The sequence below is a fragment of the Callorhinchus milii genome, unplaced genomic scaffold (assembly GCF_018977255.1).
Source record: "Callorhinchus milii isolate IMCB2004 unplaced genomic scaffold, IMCB_Cmil_1.0 Scaffold216, whole genome shotgun sequence".
NCBI classification, from domain to species: domain Eukaryota; kingdom Metazoa; phylum Chordata; class Chondrichthyes; order Chimaeriformes; family Callorhinchidae; genus Callorhinchus; species Callorhinchus milii.
The window spans coordinates 1-26643 of record NW_024704957.1 but is presented as its reverse complement, the minus strand read 5'-3'; the positions used below and the strand labels follow the sequence as shown (position 1 = coordinate 26643).

The window sequence follows — 26643 nt, the reverse complement described above, 5'->3', positions numbered from 1 at the left end:
ATCCCTAAACCTGGATACCCACATTTGCTTTTATCCAAATTGCATATTTGCAGAGCAATGCAACGTGTTAGATAGCGACTCACGTAAATGTATGTTATCCCAGAGCTACATCTGAAAGCCCTTCAAGAGACCTCTTGGCCACAAAGTAGAGGTAGCATGTTTCCCATTCACCTTGGTAGAAAGTAATGGCATCACACATAAGTCAATATTTTTACTTCTCCAAACTAAATTAAGAGAACCAAATTGAACGTGATATTTTGTGTGCACGGTAATTGGTGGCCAGTCATAGAATGTCAACTCATTACACTTGAAAATCTGCTGTAACCACAAAGCAACTTTCTGCTTTTAAACCCAGGAACTTTTGTTAGCTCAGCACTTGGACCTGTAAGCCACCTGGCTGTCAGAGATATTTGATCAACCTGGGCTCGAGGAAGTTTATATTTTCCCACTGTTTTGCGACCAATCTTCCATGGAGTGCAAATCCCTTGGCAATACGTACCCCGTCTGCTCATGCTTCCGTATGTAGAAACGGAGACAAAACCGCCCAAAAAAAACCTCCATCTGGGACAATATGGATTGAGACACCACTCTGCCAAGGTTGTCAAAGCGCGGACAGGTGCAGACCTTCCACCTCCTGAAGCTCGCTTCTCACGCCACCAAAACTTGAGCACACGTGACAAGAGCTTGAATGCCAATCGCTGAAGATCCCTAACTGCGATATGCAGGGACATGCCCGTGACCATCCCTAATGCGCACATGCAGGAAAGCGTCTGTCAAGTTAACTTACGCAAGCCAGTGTTCTTCCTGCGTGTGGACGAGGCGAATCTGGAATCGATTGAAGGGAATATGCCTTGGGTTGCAGGTGTGATACCAGTCTCATCATCAGGGATAACCAATCCATTGCTGGATGAAAAACTCTAAGCAGTTCTCTCATACTGGCATGAAATCCACCCAAAATTGACGTCCACACCATTTTCCCTGGCACATTGATCTGTGCCTGGTGGATTGTTATTAGGCTCTGCAGACAAGCATGAGCAAATGGGGTGCTTGCTGCCAAGGGTTTGAATTTCCAGATCCTCAGTGGATGCACTCTCAGACTCATCTCCCATAAGTCCCCGGAAAACCAAAGCCCTTTGTCGGGACTAGGTTCTGAGATTCCAAATACCTTGACTTAAAGCTTTCGTGACTGCAGGAATCCATATTCTTTGGGTCTTTCGTAAAGCCACGTAAATAGTTCTAGATTTGAAGCTTTCGTGACTGCAAGGATTCATATTCTTAGGTTTTTTCGGTAAAGTCACGTAGGTAAAACATTAAAATTAAAATATTTTTATTTTATTTTTAATTAAAGTCACGTAGGTAAAACATAAAAATTTAAAGTAAAATAACATGAAAATATTTTATTTATTTTACTTTTAATTAAAATAAAATATTTTTATTTTATTTAACTTTTAATTTTAATGTTTTACCTACGTGACTTTACCGAAAAACCTAAGAATACCACGTAGATAGGTTAAAGAGAATAACAAAAAACTACGTTTCGATCGCAACACAAGCGGTCGTCATCAGGAAAAGAGGGTTATAGCCTCTAAAGGCTAACCCCTAAAACAAAAACGAAACGTCGTAGTTTTGGTTATTTTCTTTGAACCTATCTACGTGACTTTACCGGAAAACCCAACGAATATGAATTCCAAATACCATTGTGAACACCTTCAGTGCCACCAACTCCTTCGATTTACACACGAGGACGTTATACGCATTCGTGTGACCAGGACCTCAGTCCTCTGTGGCCAGTGACCTTTCACCAACAGGCCATTATGCACTCCCAATCAGCCACCAGTTAACTTCACTGTTGTTCTTTTGACACGTGTGTTGGGCAACCGCTCGTGAAATTGGAATGGTTAATACTGGTAGGAACGAAGTGAACCAGCCTACAATAGATTATATCGTCCGTCCGATGTCCGATTAGGTGTAGCAACATCGCCCCCTACTGCAAACACTTGGCAGGACCCTACAAAAACCTTTAGACTCAGTGAGGCTTTCCTGGCTAAACAAGTGTAATAATACATTATGTTTATATTCTTTGGTTATTCGTTCCTACCAGCCCACCCCGCAGGACCTGTTTCTACGGTCTAAGGCAGGGGAAAAGCAGTGGCAGGTGTCCATGGAACACTTGCCTCATGGTGAAGCCATTCAGCTTTTTTGTATCACCATGGATATGGTGCCAAGACCGTGCTGCACTAATGAAACCCCAAACAGGATGACTCACTGAGCCGAGGCAACGTTTTGTCACGCCTGGAAATAACCTCTCACTTCCCAACACCGCTGCAATTTGTGCTAAAATAAAATAATCCCACCAACTAAATTGCCAATATGGAGTTTAACATGAAACCTACGGAGGAAAACCCCAGCACTCAACTTAATTTTAAGGTTAAGGATCTGGGGGAAACGATTTGGTGGTTGCTTAAAACTATTTCCAGTTCAAATATTCTGGAATGGGTCCGAGGAAGAGTTCAAATGGCGAATCGAACATGCATATCAGCAGCGAATGGAACCCAGTGTTAAAATAGCAACGTAATAAACATATACTGTAAACAATGAAGTCTACTCGTTTTCCATATCAGTTGAGCATTTCTCCATACTCTACTTAATGACAGATCAAATATCACCAAGCCTTTCGTGTTAATGCATGCCAATCCATCTTGCCCCTAAAACACTGGAGACCAAGTTGATTCAAATTAGCGGATGTATAGAATTAACCCTTACACAATTTTACTTTCACCATGGCCAGTCCATTGCTTAAGGTCTCTATAACATGTGGCATCGTTTGCCATAATTCACCACGCGAGTCAGTATTGGTTAGCGAGATGTAGGGCAGGAATGGTTCATATTTCACTCACCACTGACGCACGCCGTGGCTGTGAACTGAACTTGTCACCTGGTACATTGTGCACTAACCATCGTAAATTGTTTGGCTACATGTGCTTTTGTCTGAAATGTCATGACACGTATAGCATGATGCCAATGGCCATTGCAGGTAAGTGACAATTCTACGTGCTAAAAATACATCGTTTAGCCCATCTTAAAACTTTATTGGTGATTATTATTCATTACAGAGCAGTAAGGTAAAATAAGACATTTCTAACACTACAGAACATGCACTTAAAAAAGCAAAATAAATCAAAAACACTAATGCTGAATAAAAAACACAACAGTTCACCTGCTCACTGCAACTCTACCACTATAACCATGCACCATAATAATTACAAGACATTTCACTATACTTAGTTACTGTAGTTCTTTTATATCTATGTGGAAAATAAGAAATTGTAAGGTTTTTTTTCTTTTTCTTTTAAAGCACAGTCGGTAGATGAAGATTATATTTTAGGATTGCATAAATACCACATAACTTCCTTTGTTAGACTTTAAAATACCAGTTACAAAATATGAATGAACTCCTATTTTCCAGTATAACTATTTGTATCTATTGGCAGCTATTTGCATACAGTATAAAATGAAAATGAATTTAATCAGAAAAATGCACCAAATAATTAGAAAAAGTTCAAAACCTAAACGTTACTATGTTGATAGGTTGACAAACACAATTATACTGTTAAAAGAACTGTTAATGAAACCTAAACCAAAAACTTCAAAAAATTAAACTACAGTATTCAACCAACCTTCACTTGATGTACTTGAAGTGTATTAGTATAAAACTTCAAGGAATTCTAACTATTGATATATTGTTAGATTTGAGCCGATTTTATAACTAAACATTAAATGCATCACAGACCGAATGGTTAAACACTGTGCTTTGATTTGTTTTACTTTGCATTCATTGACATTAAAGGGCATTCACCTTATATGTTTTATGCAGTGTTCAAATCGGCCAGACTGAATACTTCAAAATCTATTTGCACAAAAAAATCCCTTTGCACTGGATGCTATGTGCATTTTATCCATATGAAAACATACTAGCATTAGCCATTCATAACAGATTTGTAACTCATACCAAGCGTAGTCATTACCTGGACATTAATGAACCACATTAAACCAATCTATTTTGAGCAATATGAAATAACCGAGAGAGCACTGCCAAAGAAATTAAGATGCCTGGAAATGTCATTCTTTTATGTACTCACTTTAACTTTTGTTAGTATAGGAATGAGTAGAAACTTTACTGCAAACCATCCAGGCAATATTTTATTGGTACCTAAAGAACTAACAATTTTCAAAATTTGGCATATTATATATTACTAAAAAGGTAAATCATAGAATATAAATTAATCTGGATGTATAAAATGTAGGTATTGGGTTAAAATGGCCATTAACACGAACATTTCTGAATTGTGACATTTTCAAAGCTAATGTAGTAAAATGACTCGTGCCATGGGTACCAATAAAATTCACCCACTTAAAAAAAAACACATACAATATACAAGACACATTTAGGTTAAGGTGACCCAATCTAAACCAAAACTAAAGTAGAAAAGATGTTTGCAATGATAAACAATAGTAACCGTTTATTAAACCACCGAGTAAAATAATTTCAATTTAACTTGGTAAAATGAATAGCTTCAACATGTCAAGCCACTAAAAATGATTTAATCCCACATGAGACAATGTTTTAGAAGCCATGAAAATCATCTTGAACTGAACTTGTACGCACAAGTTTGCGAACAAAAAAAAACTTGTATGTACAAGTTTGCTAACAACCTAGCCTACACACACAGCCAAGTCATTCAAACAGGGGAGAAAACTTTCCAGGCTGCTGCCACACTAGTACGTTTCTCTTCCCTTAAATTCACTGAGGCTTGGACTGGTGAGATATGCTTCTTCTGCGAGCCCCGACGGACGTGCGAGCTGACGTCATCACCTCGCTCGCGCTTAACCAGCGGCTTCTTCTCGGCGCTTTCATCTTCCAGGACACAACCGGCGAGTTGATGTTGGTATGCTGCACCTTATGGAACTTGCTGGATGCCACGTAGGAGGCCTTGACAGTCAGTACAACAGCGTTCATCAGGTTCTTGGCTGCCTGAATCAGAGATGTTGCGCTGTCCAGCTAAAGAGGAATACACAAACATGTAATGAGTTCTGATGAAAATAAATGCACAAAAGCCTCAAGGACGTATACTGCCGACTAAGAATGTTAAGATGCCTTTGTTCAAATAAAATTATTTCTTAAACCAATAAGATAAATACATCAAAACATGCATATGAGAACTGATCATTTACAATTCTTGCAAATTGTGCAAATAGTATGCTGTTACATTTAGGTTAATAAGTAAAACAAAACTTTACATGCAGAACAAAGAAGAAATGAGATGGTAAAAATAAGACATTACAGATGCCTTAATCAAATAATTACTTCTCAAATTGCCATCGGGCATGAATCATGTTATGCCCATAGCAGACAAAGAAATATCTGCACAGATTTTTCAAACATTTTATATATGCCAGTAAGTTATGAGTCTTACCCCAGAAACAACAACTTCTCCACTGATGTTTTGAACTTCAGCTTTTACTTTGCTGCAGATATTCAGCTGGTGGCAATACAGGGCAATGCGCTGCAAGTAGGCCAGCAGATCCTGCTTTGAAGCTGAATCTGGACACTGTCCAGGAAAGAAAACACAATTTCAACAGGCACCATTAATTGAATTCAACATACAATGCTTTTCTATTTTTTTATGACATGCACACATACATGCATTCAGAAACAACCAACCATATGCACTTTAGAGTCTCAGGATCTGCAATTACCTGGTCAGCAATAACACGGCAAGTTTGTCCATCTTAGAGCCCAAGTCTGCAATCTTTTTGGCAGCATTAATGACATTGGATGTATTCTTCAGTGGCCCTTTGCCTCTGCAACAGAGATGTAAAACAATTGGGTGAGAAAGAGGTTACACGACATAACATTTTAAGAGGTATTAATGGTAATGAATTATGAAATTTACTTCAGAGGTGCAAAACTCGTTATTACAGCTTTGATGATAATTATCCTCAAATTGTTTCCCCGAATTACTGTTAAAAATACTAAATGTGTTGCTCAATTAACACCACGTATCTTGACAGACGAAGCATTTGCAAGTATTACATTTATCAGTTTTTAAAACAAGAGAATGTTTGAAACTAAAGTTACCAAAAACCTACATTAAAGTTACATGCTAGCATAATATCCAATTTATTTCACAGCATGATGCGTTTTTACAAAAGCACTTGCAACAGACATAAGACAAACAAGTAAAAAAAATCCAAATCACATGCAGCAGGGCTACAATACCTGGTGAAGTCGGTCATTTCCATCATGATCATACACATCTGCTTCGAGAGGACAATTATGTCATTGCCACTGTCGTCCCACTTGGCCACCTCGGCATCCAGCTTGCTCTTCTCCTCCTGGAAGCGTTCCACTTGCTCAGCAATCTTGGCCTTCTCCTCTTGGGGCAGCTGAGCCATGAGGGCCTGACAAGTCGAAGAGATTGCAGCACACAGTTTACACTTGAGCTTAATAAAAAGCCAAAGGTGCCTAAATATCTACACCAAACGAGACAATCACATAAAGCACTACCAAAACACGTGTTTCGTCAGTTTCACCAACAACAATCGTGTACATTTTATATTGGCTGAAAACATTAGACAGTAGCCCATTGAAACCAAAAGCCTATAATGAGAACCTGGCATTACATGTATCAAAACAGGTGTAAGTCACGTAGATATAAAATAAAATAAAGTAAAATTTTTAATGAATTTAAAATAAAAGCAAAAAACCCATGACGTTTCAATCGCAACACAAGCGGTCTTCATCAGGTGGAGAAAAAAGAACCAAGAATATGAATTCCTGCAGTCACGAAAGTTAAGTCAAAATTTACCTTGTAAACATTTCGGTGAAAACAAGAAATTCAAGCACATACATCAGAGAACAAATGCCAATCAGACAAATCAAATTGACTGCTAAAAAGAAGAGACGATTGATCCAATGGACAAAGCTGGTATCATAATGGTAACCACAGGAGCAAACATATCCTGGTGAAACGACCACTGTGTTGCATGTGGTGAAATTAGAGCAATTTATGTACGAGGAGATAGATTGTGGCATCACAGGACCATGAGGGATGGTAATGGCAGGGGAAAGAAAAAACATGCATCATGATAATACATTTTAAAATAATAATAACCACCCCACTCAATTTAAACTACAAACTGTAAAAGGTAAAACTCATAATAAAGTACTACATTAATATGGAAATATTCTAATACCTATTAATACACAAGTAATCTTAAAGAGATCAAATGTTAATGGTGAAACCATTACCATTACTATTTTGTCATGGACCCATCATACTTTACATAATCTGCTGTTGAACAGGTTGCCGGGAGGCACGGTTAATAAACAATAGCTCTTTTGACATGGAGGACACTTCTGTGAATAGACTGTCATGATGCATGCCAGCATTATTCATCAGTAAAAAGACCTTGCGCAGTTGCTGCAGCAATCGACTGACATCTAGTTAAAAATGCACCAGGTTGACCTTTTATGTCCGAGGGCAATGACAAGAGCTTTCCATCACTTTACTGATCACACTCCACGTAAGTGTGGACACAGCTCTTCCCTATAATGCAACAAAAACTCAAGAGCAATACAAATTAGCAAACTTCTTTGCGTGGTAACAATAAAATGGAGTTCTAGACAAGTTTACTGCTGTGCATGGTCTATCATATTCATTGGCAAAAGCATCACTTTCATGCAGGCCGTATGAAGCAACGTTGGAATTGTAATTTATATTCTTTTTTAAGTGAACAATTTACCCGAGCACTCCCTTCAATGATCTGATCATTCTCAGTCTTCACGCTCGTATAGCTGCGGACTTCCGTTTCATCCTCCATGTCAGAGTCATCCAGCTCATCAGGAGTCTGTCAATAAAAAAAATGGCAATAAGTTAATCGACGATTTCAAGGATACGGCATGTACAGAAAACGCTTTAGCTACGATTACATGCAAAGTAAAAAAAATCCATGAAGATATTAAATATAAAAGAACAATGAATCCATATAAGCATGACTTCGTACCCTGATCATAAGCACAGCCTTCCTGATATCACGTATTCCATCATACACCAGACGAGAAGCATCGATGAACTCATTTTCATCCACGGGCCTTGAAGGGTTTGAACTCAAAGCATCTATTGCATTTTCCACTTGCTCTGCAAATCTTGGCATCACTGGGAAAAGGAATGATGGTTATTTGTGAACATGTTTGTCAATAAAGAATGGCAGCAATCCACTGAAGTAAAAGTACAGACTAATTATAAATAACAGCCATTTAAAGAAAATGACTCGCCTCACAAACCAAACAAACATGAATGCTATGTAACTTTAATGGGATATTTTCAAAAAAATCTGTGATACTGTGGTTTATATTGTACTTGATATTAATTATTGTCAAAAATATATGCCCAAAAGTAGTATGACCTGTAAAATGTAAAGTGGTTTGCCCACTATGCTATGAACCAAATTATTTGAGATCAATTCCAAGCCACGGTTAACATCAGAAGTGAATATCTGAAAATGTCATGGGCCACCCCTGCCCTTCACCAACAGTCTAGAGTGGTGAAGTATGATCAAACGCTAACTATGACCAATGCAACAGCCAGCATTGAATTAACAAAAGGCTTCAAATTAAATAAAGATGTATCATTCATTATAAACACTGAACCACGTCAAAAAGTAATAGGCCATCGACAGCAAACGCATAATTGAACACTATTCATATACAGTATTTTAACAATCAGGTTTTTCACAATGGAGTTGTTGGCATATCTGCAATGTCTTTGTTCTTTTAGATTATCCACAGCACTCACCGCTGTCGGCCAACATGGTGGTGCTCTCGAGCACCTTCTCCGTGTAGATACCCGGTTCGTAATTTTCCATTTCTCCATTGACCACATGAACCACGCGTGCAGCGCGGCCACGAATGGCGCCAGCTGTGCGATCCAAGGCATCCACATCGCCCTCCTGCAGTGCCATCACGCATTTATTCACATCCTCTAGGATGTGGTTCTCTGAAAAAAGACAAGCGGAGAAAATGTCAACAACAAAATAATGTAGGCAGTGGACCATCCCGCAGAATCCGCTGGTAAACGCAATGACGTGACTGTCACTGTAACAGATAATCCACACGTTATTTAATCCATCCCTTATTGGAATTACAAATACTTCAAAGCAAGATAAACTGCATCCAGTAGTATACAACCATCCATAACATTGCGCATCTACTCCATAAAAGATACCATGCATTCCAACTGTTTGAGATAAAAGAAAAAATAACTCGGGAAGTAACGAAGCAATTATACATTTGAAGTTGGCTATAAATAGCCAGTGTCACACTCTGGATAGAATACTTTATTCAATCATATGAATGCAATTTGCAAAGCATCGGTTTGTAATTATAAATTTGGAAGCTGCAAAGTACCTGCTGATCTTAAGATTAAAAAGGGTTATCCCATGTACACCTTAAATGAATGAGACCTTCATCTGCAATGAAGCTCACAGATCACTGGGCTTTTCAATGAAATACACATATCATGTGATATCAAAACATGTACAAGTACAATACAGATAAAAAAACTAAAATCTGCATATTTATCCAATACATATTTAAGTTGTATATGTGCACAGCTGACTTCTGGGGTGGACCTAAATAGCTATTTTGTGTACGTGATTAATGGTTTGCCCCTTGCCTTTCAGGGTAATTTTATTGGTCTTATTCATGAAGTATTGAGGTCACAGCAATCCATTACCTCTATGTCACCATGGTCTATGTTTATAGCCTTAATTAGGTTAATTTATCTATTTATAAAATGGCTCGTTTTGAGATCCCACACAAAATAACGTTGTAAATATTTTAAGTGTTAGGTTATTTTTATTATGAGTAAAATAAATAAATGACGGTATGAAATTAAAGGTTAATTTTGCAAGTCCTTGACAGAAGAACACAAGTCTAACAATATACATAAATAGGTTTGTCAAAATAAAAACAGCAGCTTACCAGAGACTGCCAAGAAGTCATCAATGCTGGTAATGTCATCTACCGCTTCGGTGAGGAGTCGAACTTGGTTTTCCCAAGTCTCCTTAAACACATCCATGTTATCTTGAGCTATCTTGCTATTGGGCTTGGCAGCCAGCGTCAGTGCGGCATTAATGACCTGGATAATTGGAGTCGGCAATATTTGACAACGGGTTAAACAGTTGGGCGCTGAAAGCATTCAAGCACATGTTATAATAAAGCAAACGTTTCACGGATTTTTCTTCTTAAATTGAGACATTTATCGTGGCATGAATGGGTTAATGTTAACGTGGAAATTAAGTAGGCATTATATGCAATCCAACACACACACATTCTAACCTGAGGGCACAATGTCTCGATTTGCTGTGCTGCCATGCGGACAAGTTTCACACCTTCCTCATTGCTGGACAGGGAGCAGGCGAGATTGGCCACCTGCAAGAATGAATTTAAAATTATGCACACACGTATAACAAAACGTTCAAGTACAGCACGGTTCTATATATTTTGCAAACCATTCAATAAGCATACATGAAATGTAATCAAAGGAGGTAATGTAACATTCCACATTTTAATGAAATTTTTTTTCTTCATATGCTTCCTGTTGTTAAACATTTCAATCCAACTGCAGAATCAAGGCCTTCCAAAACTGCTGTCATCTCACGATTCTAAAATGTAATCACCTAGCAACTACACGAGAGCTGCTTTCATTGCTCCATCTCCCGTGAAGACATCTCTCAGATGCTTTTAATCCCATGGCTGCCACTCATTTATTAATCTTTACCGTTTGCCACTATCCCCTTGGAGTGACATGTCCTGCCCAAATCCACTTGCTTTTTTAAAGTTTGGATTATGTATTTAACCTTATGCACTTTCTTATCCATGTATTCTTTCTCTCTCTTCAAGGCAAGCATCATTCGAAGCACTTATTTTCAGAACATTATTATATTAACATTTAGAATAACACTGGTCAATGTGTCACTTGTCAGACTCCCCCTTTAATGAGTTATGGTACTTTTATTCTTGTACTCTTTAAATATTAAAAAGAAAACCTTATGAAGACATTTCTGTTAATTAAAGCAGCTGCCATTACATTACATTATTTAATGAATAAAAAGTGACAAATGGGGAAATGTCAGGATATTTAAATATGCACACAATCATAGGACTCATTATCTAAAGAAAGGTTTTTGGACTATAACAAAACAGAACCTACTGCATTTCTTCAATGAAATAAAGTTTGTAATCTAAATTAATGGTAATCTTTGAACATTATAAACTGATGTTTTAATGTTCAGAAAGCATGTGATTAATTTCAGTGGGATTCGTTCCATAACCTTTCATAAGTGCCCCAAATTAATTAACATTATGAAAAAACACAAAGCATCAAAAGCTATGTGTGTTGCTTGGGCAAATGTTTACACCAAGCAATATTTGTGATTTGCAATCAAGTTGGCTGCTTGCCAGAATGCAAGGACATGTCGGCACTATTTACCAGCCTAAGTGCTTGAATGCTTACATTCCAACAAGAATTGTGTGGCATCATGCATATAAATGCACATATGCACAGCCCTGTTGTCAATCCACTGCTGGATGAGGGCCACACCACATCGTGTGAGTTGTGGATATTATTTGACCATACTTCACCAGACCGGCCATTGCGTTTGGCAAGGTGGAGAGCAAAGACAAGGGAGCACAAAAGTACAGGACAACAAATGGATTTTGCTGCACTGCCCAATGATGCCACCTTTTGGCCATGAAAGCCCCATAACAAGCTTTTGTGCATGGTGGTCACCCTTTCAAGCACTATCCAATCTCAACCCTGCAAAGCTTTATTTTTGACAGAATCAGGCATATTCCAGTTAATTTGGTTACAAACCCACATCAACTCGGCCATATGTAGATATTTTTTGAGAAAATGTACATTTTTCACGGAAACAAATTTGAATTGTATTTCAAGTATTTGCAAATAGAATAAATAAACAATTATCGTGTTAATAATTTCCAATCGAAAGGAATCCGTTTCCAGTATGGCTTTCGATGCTTTGTGTAAAAAAAACGTGATGAACAAACACTCACGTACAATCGTATTTCAGAGCCTACGTTCTGATTTTCTTGACAATCAGTATCCATCTCACCAAGTCATAGCTCTTTTCTTGGAGGTTATTCAAGGTGAGGAACTTGCACACAATAGGTAAAAAGACCGCTCACCTCCACCAGTTTGTTGGCATGCTCACGGAAAACTTGGGCATACTCCTTCACTTCTTTTTCATTGCCCTTTTTGGCTGCCTCAATCAGCACAAGAAGGGGCACAGTGGTCTCCAGGAAGGAATCAGAAATGTGGTCCATCACAGCTTTACGCAGCTAAGAAACACACGAGCCAAGGAAATGTTAAAGCAACACTTTGAAGCTCTGAAAAGTTATTTTCTTCCCTTCATGACAATTTTACATTTGCAAAATATTGCAATTACACAAAAATAAAATATCTTAAAAATACAAATGAAGTTAACATTTTATTTACATGTGCAAACGTTTTCGTACTAAAATAATGGTCACCCTACAATGCTCCAGAATCAGAACAATATTTGCATTGCACAAGCAGTGAGCTCTACTAACACTCAATAAATTTTCTAACAATGGTCAAATCTTCGTAATTATAAAATCTGTGCTTTCAGCTGCTAAATCCTAAAAAAATATTTTCAACGCGACAACCCACAAAGCAACCAAGGAAATGGACAATTAAATATTAATTAAGCAAACATATACAAAGGGAGATTTATAAGAGCTGGCACAGCCTGCTCAGGAATAAGAATGTTTTGCATGACAAAAACACAATTAAAACCACAATGCCATTAAAATCCACTGAAAACCAAATCAAATTCATGTGTACCATATTAATACTTAATACACTACTCACAATGTAAAGCTGTTCTAAATAGCGAGCAGTCACTGGAAGATAATCGTGTATTCTTTTACGAGGAGCATTCCGAAATGTGGATGTGTGTATATGTAAAGTGCATTAAAAATGAACTTGGGCATCCATCAAGCTGCCCTTCAATGTGTTAAAAATAGACATGCTCCACTTAACACACACACCTTGGTAAATGCAACATTCCAAGGAAAATTTTACTTGCTACAGTTTATTTATCGTACATGTAATAATCTCCTAACAAGACAGGAAATTGCTTTGAGCGCATTAATACCTACAGTATCTTAACATAACTAGCTATATAATGCAAATTCAAAGAACATTAATTTCCAAGCTAATTGTTGCACGAAATATTAAGTTTTAAATACAATAATGGGAGGAAAATAACTCAATTTTTCGGTCAAATTGTAGTACCGCTGCACGTATTTAATTAGGCGTATCTAGATGTAAATCTGCATATATAGTTGCAATGCAGTAAAGAACATTATACATATTCAAACAACAATGTACATTTCACTAGAAAGAGAAAAAGGAAACTGCTTTGCAAGCTTAAACACTTCCTCACAGTATCACTCGAAGGGTAAAGTTCTCACCTGTCTGCGAAGATCTCGTGTCTTCTGGCACATTCTGTCAATTGCCACATTGAGCACATCAGTGGGCTCTTTGCGACCAGCCTGAAAAAAATATTAAGGTCATGTCAATTCCCTATTTGTTGCTTTTGCAGTTTTTAAAGTGTAGGTTTACACAATTCAGATGACAACAGAATATAATCTGTAGCCAGTGATGTAAGAGCGATATTGAAACCAAGACCATTTATATTTTCCACTAAAGTCACCACCTCAAATGTTTGTTAAAATATGATTAACATAATAGGTAAACAGTTAAAGGTGCAGTAGTCCTGCCATCGCTTTCTTGTGCGACTTGTGGTTTAAGCGCTTCTCCTCAAGGGAGCTCTAGACACCACCCTCTGGAGGATATTTTGGCCTACTCATGCTGGCTGGAGGCCATGGAAGACATGGGAGCACCCACACTTTACCCCACCAATCGAGATCTGATGATCTAAACCTCTGGATTGCAAGTCCAGTGTGCTCACTATTACACCATGGCAGTATCCCAACATTTTTTTTATTTTAACCATTTAAAACACAACACCTCTGTAAATCCATTGAAAACGAAGTGCAAGACATTAATTTATTCATAGTATATGGCTGGAAGATAACACTCTTCTAGATACCAAGAACATTTTAAATTATGTTTTAATATTTTGAGGGCCATTCACTATGCCCGTGAGAGATGTAAGACACCTTAACTGGCAAAACTATATCCTTTGTGATAACACCCATAATGTGATAATTAACATGCCCAATAAACGAATTCCCTTCATAAATATACGTAGCTTTAACACTCGTATGCATATTCTAGAGGCAGGGAATTATAAATGTTTACATATCAGCACATTGTCATGCATTACTTTGAAAATGTCAACTCGTATTCTATTCCATTTTGAACGCCAAGCACAACAATTCTAGATAGGTATTATCAGCAATATGACATTAAAAAAAATAACTTATATGCATGCCACCACTTGTCTATACAAGCATAAAACTTTTGAGCACACGCTCAACAATTTTTTTTTTTATAATTAGCATAACCAGAGCTAAAACTATACCAAACGATCCACATTAATTTGAATACATCTCATTGTCATAGAATGTGTCGAAATGCCCTCCGAAATTGAGTTTTGCTTGCTAAAAGCATGAACATAAAGGTTGGGCTAAAATTGGTTTCATTTTAATTACATGCATTCTGCTAACATTCCAACTTGTGCACTATAAATCCTGGTGCAAGTGGAATATAGACACCGAAGCAATTTTGCAAGGAGGCCAGCAATGGCATTTCAATCAGCTCACTATCGATCATGCATAAGGAGATTGTGTAATTATCAAATCGCCAACTAGAAATGCAGATGGAACTAAACTTTTATGACATGTGCTTTTCCAAATCCAGAGAAATAGTTCCAATTATACATATTTACTTCTCATTAGTGTATCACCAATGCAAAAAAAAAATCTAGGTTAATAAAGTTCCATACCACATGCTAAAAATCCACTCCATTATACCAACTAGACTTGATCTAAAAACTAAAAATGAACCCAAGTTAAGCTTAAAGGTTAACATTCAAGGATCTGTTATTTTGGAACAATGCTGTGATGCATTTTTCTGGCCAGTTTGATTAGCTGGCCAAAAATTAGTCACTGAATGCTAAGAATCAATTTCTGTCTGTTGCACCTTCCAGTTTAACACAACATATGCAGAGCACTGGTTGATTTCATAACCATAAGTGGTGTTATGCATTGAATGCGTACATTTTAATTACTCCATACAATGTAAACAAAATATGCTCTTGGTGCCAACGTTTGGTAAAAGATCTGCAAGGTGGCAAGGTATTACAAATAGAAATGGTATTTAAGCAATTCGTATCTTTCCGCGTAAACAGGGAAGTTTCACAGTTTAATTCGTTTTTAAACCAATCAAACAAATATGTTAAGGATAATTAAAAAAAACAATGTTGAAGTGGAAAAAAGGCAAACTACACCACTCATTGTGAAGGTCGGTCTTGTTTCTATTTACTCACTGGAGAGCAAATTACTACGATAATGAGCCAAGAATGTCTGTTTGTGTGTAACGTACGTGACGTCACTTCCACATGCCGCACCCCCTCCCACATCATTAATAATCATGAGCGGGTGGATTTTACACTCACGCAGGTCGAGTGGAATTTTTATTTCGCAAATTTGCTTTAAGTTTGACGTTTCTTTATTGAAAGCTAATCTAATAAATAATTCTACGCAGCAACAAAGTGGATTTGGTGTCTTTATTTCTTCAGCACTTGAGACAAAAGGTAAGTCTCATTTCTGCTTCTACATTATGGTAAAATAAATTTCTCGGTTATTTTCCAGATATTGTATTGAATTCCAATTTATTTAAACCCCAGCGATCGAAAGCAGAAGAGAATAAAGTATCAGAGCAGGGAATTCGAACAAATTGAAGGTCAGTTATATAGTGCTAGTGACATGAAGGTGTTTTATGACATACTTTGGTGCAAGATTCACTACCATTAAATTTACCCAAGATACAATTACTCTCTGCTCAATTTTTTCATAAATATTACAGCTTCCATCCTAGGACGGGCAAACAAGCTAGTAATATACATTTTAATACTACAAATGTGGAATGCTTTTAAGCAGCACGAGACTTAAAAATGAACACTGATCAAGCCACATCAATCTTCAAATTTACAGAGTACCATGCAAACCCTTTGGTGGATTCTGTACCTTATTTATCACTGTATAACCTGGCAACACAGCCTCGTTTGCAGCTGAGTGTGACCGTTGTCATCTCAAGCGTGAAATTTCCTTCCATGGATTTATCATCGTGCCCGAATACAGGCAGTGCTCGAAAGCTGATTACACCAAGACATGATAAATACTTTGCTTCTGTAAAGTTGGCAATTACTTGCCTAACGGCCAATGCACATTCAAGTCAACCAATAATTCCATGCACCTGGTCATTTCAGTACAGTGCTGTGAAAATTGTACCAACGCTGGCTCTAAACCAGCGTCTAATTAAATTTAATTAAGGTTTACAGCAATATATAAACCTTAATTGTTGATCAAGAATGACAAATTAACATGTGTTGAGAAATAATTACGTGATGAGAGGAAATACAAGCAAAACACTTTTTCATTTCATGGTACTTTGCAAACACTGGGGAGGTTAATCATTAATGTCATTAACAACTATGTTCGTTAGATTTTTAAAAAGTTGGTTATTTTCATGCCTATTAATGTTAACTTTTGACCGAATCTCCAAGCGAAGTCAGGTTAGCATGCACAGCACCCAAGGTGCCACTTCTAAATGCAATGTTAATCACACCGTGTAATGCCTTTTCGCTCAAAACAAATAATAATGTAGCTCTCCCCAAACACCAAACCCACGGGATAAGCGAGGGAAATAAAATATTTGGATGATTTTGGTATTACAATTACCTGAGAAACAAGCTAAGGGCTCATTATACTGCACACCAATGAAATTGCTTTTTATTTGGTAAAAAGAAGTGTGTCAGACTTTTTTTTTATTTAAGACATTCAACAAATATAATTGCATGAGAATTCAAAAGAATGCCATTATTACGTATCTGAAAAGCTGAAGATAAAAGTATCAGATACATTCTCGTTCTTTGCCAACGGTACTGTTTTTTTATATGTGCAGCACTTTCTGTTATGCAAGAGAAAGCATTCTCACACTTGATTGAGGGAGTTGTTTGACCATTCTTCACCATGCTGGTCAGTGCAGATTGGTGATGGGGACTGGTTCGCCTATCGCTTATCACAAATTTTTACCATGGATGGAAATCCAACTTCAGTTGCTAAATTCAGTGCAGTGCATACTTTGATCACCGACCATGAATTAGACATGAGACAATTTAACAAGAAATTGTCCTTAAGCTAAAATCCATTGTTTTCATTTCCCCGAGAAACATTAATTATGTCACCAATTGTTGTTTCGACAGCAAAGAGAAATGACAAAAGTGAACATTACCGTCCAAAGCATCAAAATATCAAAAGTACCCGCTATAGTTCGTAATGACACCCAAGCTTACAAGAGCACTCCATAAAGAATACTAACATGACTTGCAATGCCACTAAACTCCATTAAAGATCAGCACTAAAATATGCAGAACTGCACTGTCCTTAATAGAATGTTAAAAGGCAATATGAAGACAGCTTAAATTAGCAATAGGATAGACAAGCAATTCATCTGTACCTCGTCAGTGGGGGTTAAATTTTCAATTCATTTTGATTGCTACACAGCAGTTTGCAATCAAACTGTCACCATACATTTAATTTAACAGGCTCAAAAGCCTAACCTAGTGCTTTATTTGAAACACTTATTAGATTTGATCAGGGAATAAGTTTGAATTCTTATTTATTTATTACTTGTTAAATATTGAACGCAAAACAATGGAGGCATGAATTGTCTATGTTAATGTAGATGATATAAAATGATACAAAAATATTCCAAGAAACACTTTGCATTTTTCAAGACACATGTAATAGGTTTAGTGTCTGCCAAACTAAATTGATTCAAAATATATTTGAAAATACAGTTAAATGCCAAAATAGACACGTTAACATGATTCATGCACCCAAGTAGTTCATGATTTTATGACAATAGGAACAATACATTTGGTCAAATGCTCCATTGTTAATGAAAGCAATGCTAAATTACATTTTATAACTTCAACCATTAAGCAGATTCCCATTGAAATGTCAAATTACTGTCAAACCTACAACCACACAACACCATTGAATTTAGATGTTCAGCCCAGTAAAGCAAATTAAAATTATTAAAACTGGTATAGTATTAGCATATGTTTTATAAAATATGAAGATTAATTATTATAGAAAATAATGTATATTTAACAACTAATTTGAACGTGTCTCTTTGTACTTGTAAACCACCACGAATAAAAGGCGAGGGGAAGGTAAAAAAAACATGAATGAGAAGCCTCATTTATGCAGGTCACAATCAAAAAATCCACATGGGAACAGCCTACTGTGCAGGAAAGTAATAACGCTGGGCCCATATCAAGGAACACAATCACATAATGAAAAATCCACTCGCCCATCTCGATCGCCATCTCGCCATTTATTGAGAGCTGTCGGAAGTGACCATATGAGCCTCTGCAAGGGATTTTATGGTAATGGCTTTTAAGCGCTGCAAGGTGCTTGCATTTTCAGCCAGAAGCCTTCCCCTACTCAGTTCATAATTCATTTTAGTATACCAATGCGGCTACGGGCACGTGGCCTTTCCATCAGATTAAATCTTTCACGGCTTCACCATTTTAAGTCGGCAGTGCAATTTTTGCAATAAATAAGGGTCATAAGAAACTTGCACTTTCAAAAACTAGTGTCTTCAGCACATTTACTGAACCATATTGCAATTAACTTTAAAGCAGTGCAACTGTAAGCCAAATCACATTAACTTAAAATTTCAAGATACATATTTGTGCAGTACAAAGTACAATGTACTTACAAATGTTTCATATCCATAAACATTACACGCCAATAAGCATTATAAGCAGGTTATGGTATTTCACAAAACTGCAAAGGGGCTAAAGGGCATTATTCTCAATGCTTAAACTTGATAACCTTTTATATTTTTTAAATATTGGATAAGCTGAAGACTCTCCTGCTTTGTTTGGTAAGAGACAAACCATTTCAATGCCCAAGAGTAAAATGTTCATGCAAAACCTTTAAAATAGGAAGCGAGCTTCCGTTACACGAACATTATATTCTCCAAGCATAATTTTAACCATGAAAGACCAGGTTCATCACAGACTTCCATGGTGCACTTTTGAAGTTTGGCACGAGCACACGTCTACTTACATTGTTCATGTACTCGGTCAGAAGTCCTGCAGGCCTGACGCACAGAGTTGCACTCGGCCACAATTCTTTCGCGTCGATCATCCCGAGTGCAGGAGGAGTCTGCCATCAGAGCTGCTCCACTGATGATGCTCTCCAGACGCTCCTCCAACGATGGACGCATACGGGCCTCATTGTAGGTTTTGGGATCCAGCACAATCTTGGTCTGCAAGGTACACATTTATTTTCTGATGAAGCCGATTGGGAACGAGCTCACCAGAAAACAAGTACTTAATTTAGCCAATAGAAACCCATGTTTCCTAAGCCAAGCGATCTTAATCTGAACAGGTCTCCAAGTTTGCTTAAATACATCAGATTAAATCAATACGTTGTTTATGAATGTATCAGACAAGTGCAAGCCAAGCATTCGTCATGTCAACTGGGGTATTATGAGAATGCACTGTATTTTTCAGTTCTATGCTCCGCTAAGCATCTGAAAACACCAAAAATGTCCTTTGTACGTAGGTTTTCGCAGTCAGTCGTAATCCAAGAGTGTCCTTCCGGCTGACCCGGAAGATCACACTTGGATTGCAAATAATTTCTATTTTCAATCTAAGAGTAGATGACGCAAAAATACACCACAAATTGTCCTTTGTAATATTTTTGACAATACACAAGTAAAATCTGGCCAGGGAGTTGCATTATCGATATACAGCTGTATACTACTACCCCCTTCCCCCTGCTAATGTCAGTGTAACCCCTTGCAAAATAAATACATTTGTACAAACTATCATTATCAATACCAGAACAAATCTTAAACGGTACCAATAAATAAATGCAACATAAGACCGATATTAACTGAGAATATCAAGTTTGTCATTGTAAAACTAAGACTTGCACAATTACTTTTCTACAGCCAATTTCACTCATAACAATGCAAATTTATGCCAAAATTATGGTATTACTGCTTTCATTAAAAAAAAAACTTTACGTATGATAAATTCAATGGAAGGCAAATAACATTTTATGAACACAACCTAAAATGTCTCGGGCAGCCATCCTGTGATGTTTGCCATATTTTTATGTCCGTGCACACCAAGGATGCTTGTACATTAATTTCCAAAATAACACATTCGTCAATAACAGCAGGTGGCAGCACAGTCCATAATTTTTATCAGTACAACTTAATGCATCATTTGTGAAAACAGTGCCACACAGTAGGTATCACCGAGTAGCTTTTTCCTAATTTTATATATTCGCTGATCTTTCGCACCAAAGCGACATGAATTCTGGTCTTCTTCTTTCGTATGGATTCATAGCAGCAGATTAAAGATGCAATTTTAGATTTGTTATCCACTCAATTGTCTGTTCAGACGCAGAGGGGATCTCGTCCCTTCCTCTTTAAAGGAATGAAGACATCCGCTGTTTATGTGGTCGATCGTTTGGATTGGGGGCCGCACTCGCAGACCGCCGAATCTTTGCATCGGGTGGCCGCATCGGCCATGCCCGGTCCCAATTCTGTCGCTGGTCGACCATTGGCACGTGGAAGGTTGAAACGATGGAAGGTTGAAACGGGGGAGGGGTCGAAGGTGGGGTCTTGTATGAGATGTATATTTTTGACATCGGCCGCAGTGTTAATTCTGGTAATCTTGTTTATACAGATAGGGACCTCAAACTTTGTTAAAAATCTCTACTTTAAATCCAAAAGCATAATTTCAAATAGCAAATAGGGGTTTGGTCCAGTGAACTTTTTTCAACCAAGTCGACTAAATATTTCTACATTCGCAATCATCCGAAAACCATAAATGTTCATTTTGGATACTGCAAAGGGAGATTTTTTTTTCTATTTCATTGCGGTGATGAAAAATGATATCTGTGGGTTCTCCGGGGTGCCAATAGAAATTACATTTAGATTAACATTTTTTAGGGACGTGTTCTAAGTGATGCCCAAGCCAGCAAAGTAGAATAAGGCCACCGTCAGTCACTTGCAATTTTATAGCATGTAAAAGTGCTTTAATGTCAGTTTTAAAGTTATAAAAATACCTATCTACAGATTAATATGGACAACTATAACTGCAATATATAATTGATAATACAATTCCCATTAATAGCAGGTTCACTCCTTTTACGTAATTTCAGATATTAACGCAAATACTGTTTTGTATGTTCAATGTAGCACACACAATTATCAATGTAACATCACACGCAAGCATTAAAACTTAATTTGTTGTTATAAAAAAACAAAGTACACCCTGCATCTTGTAAAACTACTGACAAGTAACTATTTCTAATTATTACATACTTTCCTCCGAGTGGTTATGTACAAAATGCTATACCTCAATGTGAAACCAAAACAAGCACACAATTGACTTACATCAAAGTCATTGAGGGCAGCAGCCAGCTCGCCTACATTGTCTGCGGCCTGCGTGCGGCTGGGCACGGAAGTTGCCTGAGCAGCATTGGAGATGCTGGCAATGGCCTCCTGGACCTGTTTGTAGACGTAGTCTCTGTTGGCCTTGGTGGCCGCCACATCTGGGTGGTTGAGGAAGGCCTGTGAAGCCGTGTACAGCATGGTAGCATTCTTCTTCAGGCTCCCACGTGCTGCTGCCATCTCATCACGCAGGCGTGGGTCCTTGAGGTCCTACACAACACCATGCATTGTTTTTTTTGTAAGCGCTTAAATCACTTCAAAATCCATTCCCATTAAACAGGCAAAGATAAAAAGGCCCAACTTACCACTGTACAAAGTCAATGCACGAGTCAACTCAATGAATGCAGTCATTATCCTTTGCTGAGCAAGCTACAAGCCTAGAAGCATTTTGCTGCTTGACAAAGGCAGCACCGAAATACAAAAAAGTGCTAAATTAAGCAGTCCTTGGTTGCTTGTCACTACTATAAAAGGAATGAAAAAATATCCACTCGTAAATACTACTGCGTGATTATTCTTCTTCAAGTAAAGTTTCAAAGAAAAATGTGCAATGTAGGGCTTTAATTCAAACTGGTTCTGTTTTAGTTGTAGCAGTCCCACGTAATGTACTAACTATATTGAACATGAAATCATACAAAGTCAAGGCCATTCATGGTAAAAAAAAAATCCTTTTTTAATCTGCCAAATATTTATAAATCAAAATAGTACCTATCCTATGCCCAGTGTATGTCTATTTCAGCATGAAACAGACCAACGAGAAATAAAACACGTACAACTAATTTGCCCACGAATAAGTTGCGTTAATTATTCATGTTAAACATTCCCTTTTGGTACCTGTTTTGGAGTATGTTAACCTGAACACTGCTTTATACAATTCATCAGACTTCTTGCTCCACTATTATTTCTAATAATGTGCAAACATGAAACACATTTTGGCATTTATGTGGACTTGGGGGGTGGGAGGGGAAATTTTAAATGCCTAAAATAATACTGGTCCACTTGTCAAAATGCACCTCCTTTAATTTTATTAACTTTGAGAACCACTTATCAAAATATTTAATTTAATGGCATGGCATGGCATGTATTGTGTATGCTTCCACGGTAGAAATTATCACGCATTGCCCTTTATACTTAGAAATTCACAAGCAAGCTCTCACATTTTACAACTTCAATACGATTTGGATCTCTATTGAAATCTTTGCGATAAGTCATTTTTGTCTGTGTGTCTGTGAACTAAACTTGAAGGATTTGACTCGTGAACCATGGGGTTGACATAAAAAAAGTTCCCAGGTACCACGCGATAAGCCCCGTGGTGAGCCAGCGCTATTCCGATTTCACATCCGTCAACTTTAAAGTAGTTCAATTAACAATTTATTATATTAATACACTGAGCGCGCCAAAGCACACATTTGCGCATGCGTGAGACAGCTGACGGGGGTTGCCCCTAGCAACGCACACGCCATTGCTGGGGAGAAGGGGGAATTTTAATTCCATCTATAGGACTGGTTTCCCAATGATGCAAGCATTAATAACATTACATGGCATTACCTCCAAAGTACATTGTACATATTACATTAACATTCATTATATGCATAATGTATAAACAGTCAGGGTGCACAACAGATAGAGCAAATGGCTTGCAAGTTAAAGGTTGTGAGTTTAAACCCTTGATAGGGTCAAATAAGCCCTTTAATTCCTGTTGGATAGACAAACGTGTTTCACTTTGGGAAGTCAATAATGGTGGGCTTTCCAATAGATTAAGCTTGCCCCAGCCACAAGGATGTGGAATTGCAAACACTGGGTCAGCTTTGTAAACAAGACCCTGAGCTCTGCACCACACTGGTTTGTGGTAAACTGTTACTTAAAAATATATAGTATTTAAATTTACCAAAATAGTGTTTTAATACAATTTCTTACTTAGATGTTTCATTTGCAAGCTATTCTTCATATGTAGTTGGATATTTATATACACTCTGGGGCATAAACACAATATTTCTTACATGATAACAAGAGCACCTACGTACCTGCTGTCGTCTGGCTGCCAGATGGTTTAGAGTCACCATCTCCTGGCCAAATTTCTTAAAAGTGTTGGCAAGCTCCTGTTGACTTCCAGCCATGCGCACTTTCTCCAGGGTTTCTTCAACCTAATACATACAGCAGGAAGGACACTTTTAAATTACTGATCATTACAGCCAACAGCAAATGTTCATGCATTACTGCACAACAGTGTACCAAGTGCTGTGGTTAAGAGTGCACATCTCATGCAAAGGCCGCAGATTCATATCCAACTCGCAAGTGGAATAAGCACTGCACCTCTTTCAGAGCAATTTGAGTACCGTCAACAGCAGGGCAACGAGCCTTCCTCATAGGAATGGAATTTAAACCGTAGCTCAGAGACAAACAGCAGACAAGCAATACGTCACTCTCGTAATTAGAAAAAAGCTGGCGGACCAGCCAAATTACAGAGCATCTATTTCATAAGGGGATTCCACTGTGCAAAAATACAAATGCACATATGCATGCAGATGTGCAAACTTACATCAAAATAGAATGGTTTAACAAATGTATGCATATCACGATGGGAGTTTGCTGAACTGAAATTCATTTCCAAATTGTAAAAAAACTATCCGGACAATGATATTTGTAAGTCATGTATTTAAGTTAGTTTAAGGGTTGTATAGAGCGTTTGTGAAAAGGTGGGAAGCCATCTCAGCTCTATGAAAGCAAAAAACATTTTCTAAACGAAACACTCCTCTCGTAAAACCAAAATACACGCATTATCTCCGAACTCATACCCATAAATGTTCTATACTTGAGAAAAGAAACGTGTACATGCATTACAAATTCACCAAGGGCAGAAACATTCACAAGAGTACAAAGAACGCACGATGCGCAGGTGTCGCAGGAGCTTCATAACGTCGGCCATGTCAGCGAGGATGAGCAGACGAGTCACAGCCGTGAGCAGGGCACGAGCAGCGCGCACCATCGCCCCACGTTTCATTGACGAGCACGGGTCATCAGCAAACTCCCCGGCTGCCGAACGCATGCTCTCGCCTGAGCAAAGCAGATGCAAGCACCGAAAAACGTATTCAAGAATGGTGGTCCTTTTTTCCAATTCATACATTTTGGAAAATGCAATAATTGTGTATTAATTTATTTGCCAAGTAGTTTTCAGCAACATTAAAAAAAAAACTGACTTCAAATTATTTCCAATGGTAATTTCCATCTAGTAATGTAATGTTTTGCTTGCAATTGTCAATCCTGAGCAAAACAATAAGTGCTTGTAACATTAATCATTTACACTTGGCAATGAACATTTTTGCTACTCATATGTTTACAGGAGTCCATTTCACAGGTGAAGCTAAGCTTCCAGAAAAATAAACTTTTCCAATTATAAAACGGAAATATTACATTAATACTGTAATACGCGTTCACATTTTGTTTACATACATTTTAAATGTTTAATGATTGCAAAGAAACACCATTCACACTGTACCATAGGTATATTAAATTATCACAAAATCGTTCATTAAAGAGTCACAAGAATTACAACTACAGCCTTACCATGGGTGCGGACTTGATCAACTGCATCCATAAGTTCATCCTTGAGATATTCACTTTCACGGGCAATCTGGTCTCCCTTGTCAATAAAGTTTTGTGTGGCCTTTTCCACTGAAGCACTGAGCACATGGGCCTTCTTGGAGCGACCTTTCTTCTTGTTGGATGGTCCCTTGCTGTTGATATTCACCAAAGTAGTCACCTAAAGAATGTTAAAACATACATTTAATCGTGGACATGCAAGTGCTAAATAGAAAATAATACAAATTGAAACGTACCGTCAAAGGCTGCATTGAACATTGTGCAGTCCATTACGTTATCAGTGTCACAGGGTCCATATGACATCACCGTAACCTGCAGACATGACTAGATTTTTCAGTGGCTTTATGTGTGAGCGATGGGAAACATACTGCAGCTATTTCCATATCGTGGATGTGACAGCACTTTACACTGACACGATATTTTTAGCTTAATAATGTATACATTGACTAGACAGTGAATTTCATATATTAAGATAGCACAAAAGTATGCAGCGTTGATGTCTTTTTTTCCGTGAAAAAATATATAACTAGAACAATAATCAAAACAAACCGTCTACACTTAAATGGATTTGTAAACTAAACGACACTTGTATAATTTCCTCGCTTTCCAGTAGGCATCAGTGTTACATGGTGATAATTCACTTCACTCTGGATAGTGCTCATGTTAATGGAACAGGATACGACAAAGAGGTGTTACCTGCATCTTGAATGGAAAAGTGTCATTACAAATGTCACATTTGCTCTATGCCCCTTATTTGTGACCTGGGTAATTACTGGAGTTAAATAATAAGTCAATCTAATTATCAATTGCTTATCATGGATGGTATTGTGTGTGCAATAACAAACAAGCTTCACCTGCTGCACTAATGGTTCCAAGGTCTTTTCCACCGAGAGGGTGCGAATTTCGAGGGTTTTCGGATCCCATTTGAACTGGATGTTTGGAGACGTGATGGAGGACATTTTGGTCTCCTGGAAAACCGCAAAAATATTTCGGACTCAAAACTTTCGCTCAAGTCTAAAAACCATTCAAACTAAAAAAACAGGACAGTGTCATCAAAATCTCAAAGACATGCCCTACTTTATTTTTTCCAAGTAAACGAAATGTTTGTCACCCAAGTTGACCCATGTATTTTTCACTCGCATGTTTCAACATTTATAACCACTCACAACTCACCGACACATTCTTACAAAATGTTAAA

At 37.6% G+C, this 26643-nt stretch overlaps 1 pseudogene; it reads right to left on the bottom strand.

Moving 5' to 3' along the window:
- Positions 1–4776: 4776 nt before the first annotated feature.
- LOC121851929 lies at positions 4777–26404 on the bottom strand (annotated as a pseudogene).
- Between the last annotated feature and the right edge of the window lie 239 nt (positions 26405–26643).